We start from the raw sequence: 6,511 nt of genomic DNA on the forward strand, positions 1-6,511 counted from the left end.
GCGTGAGCCACCACGCCCGACCTAGGTCATACTCTTTTTGTCCAGTTATATTTCTACACAGCTGTCCATAGTTTGTTAAACGTAAGCATAAAAATAGACAATTTCCCCTGTGTCTTTTGGTCTTCCTTCAAAAGGCTTCTCTATCTATACGTTAAATAAATTTATATGCCTTTTCTCCTATTAATTTGCCTTTTGCGAGTTGACTTTTCAGAGGACCTACATTTTAGTGTGGCGAGCAGGGTCACCAAAGCTGCTCTGCTCTTCTGGAAGCCACAGAAAAGGGAACCCAGGACCAGATCAGCTGGCAAAAAGGTAAGAATTGCTTACCAGTTAGGGTCCCAGCCTCTCTCTCTGTGCAGTGTCATTGGGTGAATGGTAAAACTCACTGTTTATCGCTTCTGCAAGGTTTTGATTAATGGGAGTGAAATATTTGTGGGTGGCTAGTCTTGATATCTGGTGTGCCTTTCCCTCCCTTCCTCCCTCCCTCCCTCCCTTCCTTTCTTTCTTTTCTTTTTTTTTCAGAGTCTTGCTGTGTTGCCCAGGCTGGAGGGCAGTGGCACAATCTCCGCTCTCTGCAACCTCCCCTCCCAGGCTCAAGCAATTCTCCTGCCTCAGCCTCCAGGGCTCGTGCCACCAGGCACAGCTAATTTTTTTTTTTTTTTTTTTGTATTTTTAGTAGAGGTGGGGTTTTGCTATGTGGTCCAGGCTGGTCTCAAACTCCTGGCCTCCAGTGAGCTGCCCACCTTGGCCCCCCAAAGTGTTGGGATTACAGGCATGAGCCACCATGCCCAGCCTGGTGTACCTTTTCTTCTTTTGTTTTTTAGAGTCGAGGTCTCGCTCTGTCGCCAGGCTGAATTGGTGTGATCACAGCTCACTTCAGCCCCAAAATCCTGCGCTCAAGCAATCCTCCTGCCTCAGCCTCCCAAGTAACTGGGACTACAGGCATGTGCCACCATGCCTGGCTAATTTTATTTTTGTTTCTTTGTAGAGATGAGATCTCCCTATGTTGCCCAGGCTAGTCTAGATTAGAACTCCTGGGCTCAAGGGATCCTCTTGACTTGGCCTCCGAAAGAGCTGGGATTACAGGTATGAGCCACTACACCCGGCCCCATGGTTTTTTGCTTGCTTTACTTATCTATTGGTACATAACAAAGTAGCTCAAGATGTAATAGCCTAAGCCATCTCTGATGGTTTCTAGGAGTCAGGAATTCAGGTCTCTGCTATACATGTCTGGGACCTCAGCTGGAGACCGAAAGGCTGGGGCTGGGACCATGTGAAGGCACAGTCATGTACAGGTCCAGCTGTCAGGATGGCTTCATAATCTGTGCTTTTCAGTGAACAGTGAAACACAGGGCCCTGGTTAAGAAATGATGAAGAATGTACTGGGGGTGGAGATGGAGAGTGATTAGTAATAGAAATGGAATGTAGTGATGTTTGCACAATTCTGTGAATATGCTACAAACCATTGAATGTTTCACTTTCAATGGGTGAATTTTATAATATATGCATTATATCTCAATAAAGCTGTTTACAGATTATGAAGAATTTCAAAATAGTGATAGCAGAGTATTTAAATGGGCCAGGGGCCCTTCTTAGCACACGACTCTGTGCCTGATACCAGGCCACACATCTGTGAAGCTTGCCCACTGCTGTCGGTTGAGGGCCTAGTTCAAAGTATCAACCAGAGCAGCCCCACGGGGTCTCCCCATGAGATCTGGGCTTCCTCCCAGCATGGTGGGCCAAAACAGAGAGAGAGACAGAGAAGCCAGTATCTTTTTTTTTGAAACAGGGTCTCACTCTGTCACCCAGGCAGGAGTACAATGGTATGATCATGACTCACTGCAGCCTTGAACTCCTAGGCTCAAGCGATCCTCTCACCTCAGCCTCCTGAGTAGCTGGGACCACAGGCACTCACCACCACGCCCGGATAATTTTTTTAATTTTTACTTTTCATAGAGGCAGGGTCTCCCTGTGTGGGCCAGGCTGGTCTTGAACTTCTGGGCTCAAGTGATCCTCCCACCTTGGCCTCCCAAAGTGCTGGGATTCCAGGCGTGAGCCACAGTGTCCGGTCCCCTAACCCTTTTATGCCCAGCTTTTAAAGTCACATAACATCACTTCTACCACATTCTACTCATTAAAAGAAAGTCACTAAGTCTGGCCTGCATTCAAGGGGGAAAGAAATTAGACTCTGTCTTTTGAAGAGAGGAGTTTCAAAGAAATTATTGATATATTTGAAACTACCGCGTTAGTCTTCATATCTAGGCTAAGTGATGTTTCGTGGTCTCCTACCCAGCACATAGGAGACAAAGCCCCATGTGAATTTCCTTGCCAGGCCCCAACAGAAACCAAGGCTGCATTTACACTGTGGGACCTAACTCCGGAAGAATAAGCAGGCTAAAACCACATGGGGAAGGAAGTCTTGTTTCAGGCTTTTTTTCCTCCCCTCTAAATTCCACTTCTGTATTTTATTTATTTATTTATTTATTTTTTGAGACGGAGTCTTGCTCTGTCGCCCAGGCTGGAGTGCAGTGGCACCAATCTCGGCTCACTGCAAGCTCCGCCTCCTGGGTTCACGCCATTCTCCTGCTTCAGCCTCCCAAGTAGCTGGGACTACAGGCGCCCGCCACCACGCCCAGCTAATTTTTTGTATTTTGAGTAGAGACGGGGTTTCACCGTGTTAGCCAGGATGGTCTCGATCTCCTGACCTCGTGATCCGCCTGCCTTGGCCTCCCAAAGTGCTGGGATTACAGGCGTGAGCCACCACACCTGGCCCCACTTCCATAATTTTTCTAATCCTTTTGTGGCATTTCTTCATTTAAAAAAATAAATCATGATTCTAGAGATAGATCTACTGGTGTTTGCTGGGGGCGGGGAAAGGGATGAATGGGGAATGAATGATTGCCGGTGGGCACAGCGTTTCTTTTTGGGGTGATGAAAAAGTTCTGAAATTAGATAGTTGTGGTGATTGTACAAGCTTGTGGATATAATAAAAATGAGTGAGCTCAATACCCCAAGCAATACCTGCAACTGAGGATTCTTCCCGGGGAGATCACAGCCCATCGGCATGGCTCAAGAGTTTGTGAACTGCAAAATCCAGCCTGGGAAGGTGGTTGTGTTCATCAAGCGCACCTGCCGGTACTGCAGGAGGGCCCAAGAGATCCTCAGTCAATTGCCCATCAAACAAGGGCTTCTGGAATTTGTTGATATCACAGCCACCAACCACACTAACGAGATTCAAGATTATTTGTAACGGCTCACAGGAGCAAGAACGGTGCCTCGAGTCTTTATCGGTAAAGATTGTATAGGCGGATGCAGTGATCTAGTCTCTTTGCAACAGAGTGGGGAACTGCTGACGCGGCTAAAGCAGATTGGAGCTCTGCAGTAACCACAGATCTCATAGGAAATGTTCAACAATTCTGTGAAAGGTCACAGGACCCAACTGGAGAAATCATGTGAAAAGCATAGTTGGTCTTGGTGTCATATGGATCAGAGGCACAAGTGCAGAGGCTGTGGTCATGCGGAACACTCTGTTATTTAAGATGGCTATCCAGATAATCCTGAACACTGTGTATTTATTTGATCTAGACTACCAGCGAAGATTAAAGCATGCAATGTAAAACATCTGAGAAAACTTACAGCCCCCTACACCAAGAGTGTATCTGTCAAACAGCTCCTACACTTCGAAAACTTAAGAATCCCTTATCATGAAGTTTGCCTGTTCTAGAATTGTAAGATTGTTAATTTCCTTCAGTCTCTAGTGACAACACTTAATTTCTTTTCTAATAAAAAAATACCTATAGATGAAAAAAAATGAGTGAATAGCATACTTTAAAAGAGTGAATTTGGCTGGGCACAGTGGCTCACACCGGTAATCCCAGCACTTTGGGAGGCTGAGGTGGGAGGATTGCTTAAGCCTAGGAGTTTGAGACCAGACTGGGCAACATAGCAAGACCCCATCTCAACAAAATTACAAAAATTAGTTGAGCATGGTGGCGTGTGCCTGTAATCCCAGCTACTCAGGAGGCTGTCTCAAGAAAATTACAAAAATTGCCGGGCGCGGTGGCTCACGCTTGTAATCCCAGCACTTTGGGAGGCCGAGGCGGGCGGATCACGAGGTCAGGAGATCGAGACCACGGTGAAACCCCGTCTCTACTAAAAATACAAAAAAATTAGCCGGGCATGGTGGCGGGCGCCTGAGCAAGACTCCGTCTCAAAAAAAAAAAAAAAAAAAGAAAGAAAATTACAAAAATTAGTCAGGCGTGGTGGCGTGTGCCTGTAACCCCAGCTACTCAGGAGGCTGAGGCTGCAATGAGCTGTGATTGCACCACTGCACTCCAGCCTGGGTGACAGAGCATGACCCTGTTTCAAAAAAAAAAAAAAAGTGAATGTATTGCTTCTTGGCTTCTTGGCTAAGATGAAGTGTAGTATTTGCTTTTAGTAGTTGTCTACTATGGTCTGAATCTGTCCCCTCTTCCTCCCAAATTTGAAATCCTAACCCCTTAAATGATAGGATGAGGAGGCAGGGTCTTTGAGAGGTGATCGGGTCATCAGGGTACAGCCCTTATGAATGGGATTCATGCCCTAATCAAAGAGACCCCCAGAGAGTTCCCTTCTCCCTTGTGCTGTGTGAGGACACAGAGAGGAAATCTATGTACCAGGTGGCAGGTCCTCACCATCCTCCTCAGACGCTGAATCTGCTGCCGCCTTGATCTTGGACTTCTAGCCTCCACAGGGAAATAAGCTGTTGTTTGTAAGCCACGCAGCCCACGGTACCGTGTCGTGGCAGCCCTGGCGGACTAAGACCGTGTCCTTGGCCGAATTGTGATTGAGAGCTCAATGGTACAGTCCTGGGGGAGCCGTGTGTTGTTTTGGTTTCTCAAAGAACCACTTGGGTTGCTAGGACTCTGGTCTGCATTTGAAGCCGTCTCCTGCCCAAGGACACCTGGTCACCATGGCCAGCGTGCAGCCAGACACCTGGGACCTCTCTGTGGCCACCAGAATTGGTGGATCCATCACTCGTGGGGTTTCTCAGGCTTTGCTTTCGCAATTTGTTGGTTCTCCTCAATTGCATTCTGTTTCCCTCTGTTGGTAATAGAAGACTGACCACAGGCAGTGGTGATGGCAGGGGAAGTCTTGGCTTAGCTTTTAGCGAGAGAGACATGCAGGGCATCGGCGGAAGTTCGAATTGGTGAGCCCAGCCCTGTCCCTCTCAGACCCTCCAGGCGTCTGTGTAAGAGAAAGTCTCCTGCATGTAAGAAAGTGTTCTACAGGCAAACATGACCTTTTGTTTTGTTTTGTTTTGTTTTTCATTTTGAGACAGAGTCTCACTCTGTCACCCAGGCTGGACTGCAGTGGTACAATCTTGGCTCACTGCAACCTCTGCCTGCTGGGTTCAAGCAATTCTTGTGCTCAGCTTCCTGCGTGGCTGGGATTACAGGCATGCACCACCACTCGTGGCTAATTTTTGTATTTTTAGTAGAGACAGGGTTTCGCCACGTTGGCCAGGCTGCTCTTGAAATCCTGACCTCAAGTGATCCACCTGCCTCAGCCTCCCAAAGTGCTGGGATTACAGGCGTGAGCCACCACGCCCAGCCCCAATTTTGCTTAAGGAGGAATTTTATAGTAGATGAATTAATATCTCAGTGGAGAAAAGTACCAGAAGCTCCAAGAGCTGAAATAGTTGTAGGATTCTCTCACTCTCTTTGGGTTCTCAGAACCCACTCAAAGAGTGGTCAAGCTAAAATTTCAACCCAGAGACGTCTGATTCCAAAGGCCATTTTTCTTCACCTCTTCCAGCCAGAGAGTGAATGGTCATGTAGCCTGGGAGTGAAAGCCATGCTGAAGGGTTTGAACTTTTTGTTGTTGTTGATAATTAAAGGGTTTTGAGGCAGAAAAGAAACATAATTCAGTTTTTGTTTTAGAAAGATGGAGCTGGGCATGGTGGTTCATGCCTGTAATCCCAGAACTTTGGGAACCCAGGGCAGGGAGGATCACTTGAAGCCAGGAGCATGAGACCAGCCTGGGCAATACTGGGAGACCCCATCTCTTAGAAAAAAAAAAAAAAGCAAAGAAGGATAATTCTTAGGAGCTTTATGTGAATATTCTTTGTTAGACATAATAACAGATAATACTGAGGAGAGGTTTTTTCTGGGTTGGCTATAATAATTTTTGCAGTTTTGTTTAAAAATTTTTTGATACAGGCTGGGCACAGTGGCTCACACCTGTAATCCCAGTACTTTGGGAGGCCGAGGCAGGTGGATCACTTGAGGTCAGGAGTTTGAGACCAGCACCTGTAATCCCAGCGGCTCAGGAGGCTGAAGCAGGAGAATCACTTGAACCCAGGAGGCGGAGGTTGCAGTGAGCCGGGATCATGCCACTGCACTCCAGCCTGGGTGACAAAGCAAGACTCCGTCTAAAAAAAATATTTTTTGGCCGGGCGCGGTGGCTAACGCCTGTAATCCCAGCACTTTGTGAGGCCGAGGCAGGCGGATTACCTGAGGTCCGGGGTTCG

General features: G+C 47.3%; 2 pseudogenes across 1 annotated transcript; both read left to right on the top strand.

Moving 5' to 3' along the window:
* Positions 1-3,064: 3,064 nt before the first annotated feature.
* On the top strand, positions 3,065-3,811 carry LOC101178893 (annotated as a pseudogene). Its single transcript, XR_178929.2, has one exon. The product of XR_178929.2 is annotated as a glutaredoxin-1 pseudogene (transcript).
* Positions 3,812-4,389: 578 nt separating this feature from the next.
* Positions 4,390-4,501, top strand: LOC115837178 (annotated as a pseudogene).
* Positions 4,502-6,511: the final 2,010 nt, after the last annotated feature.

The sequence above is a fragment of the Nomascus leucogenys genome, chromosome 10 (assembly GCF_006542625.1).
Source record: "Nomascus leucogenys isolate Asia chromosome 10, Asia_NLE_v1, whole genome shotgun sequence".
NCBI lineage: Eukaryota > Metazoa > Chordata > Mammalia > Primates > Hylobatidae > Nomascus > Nomascus leucogenys.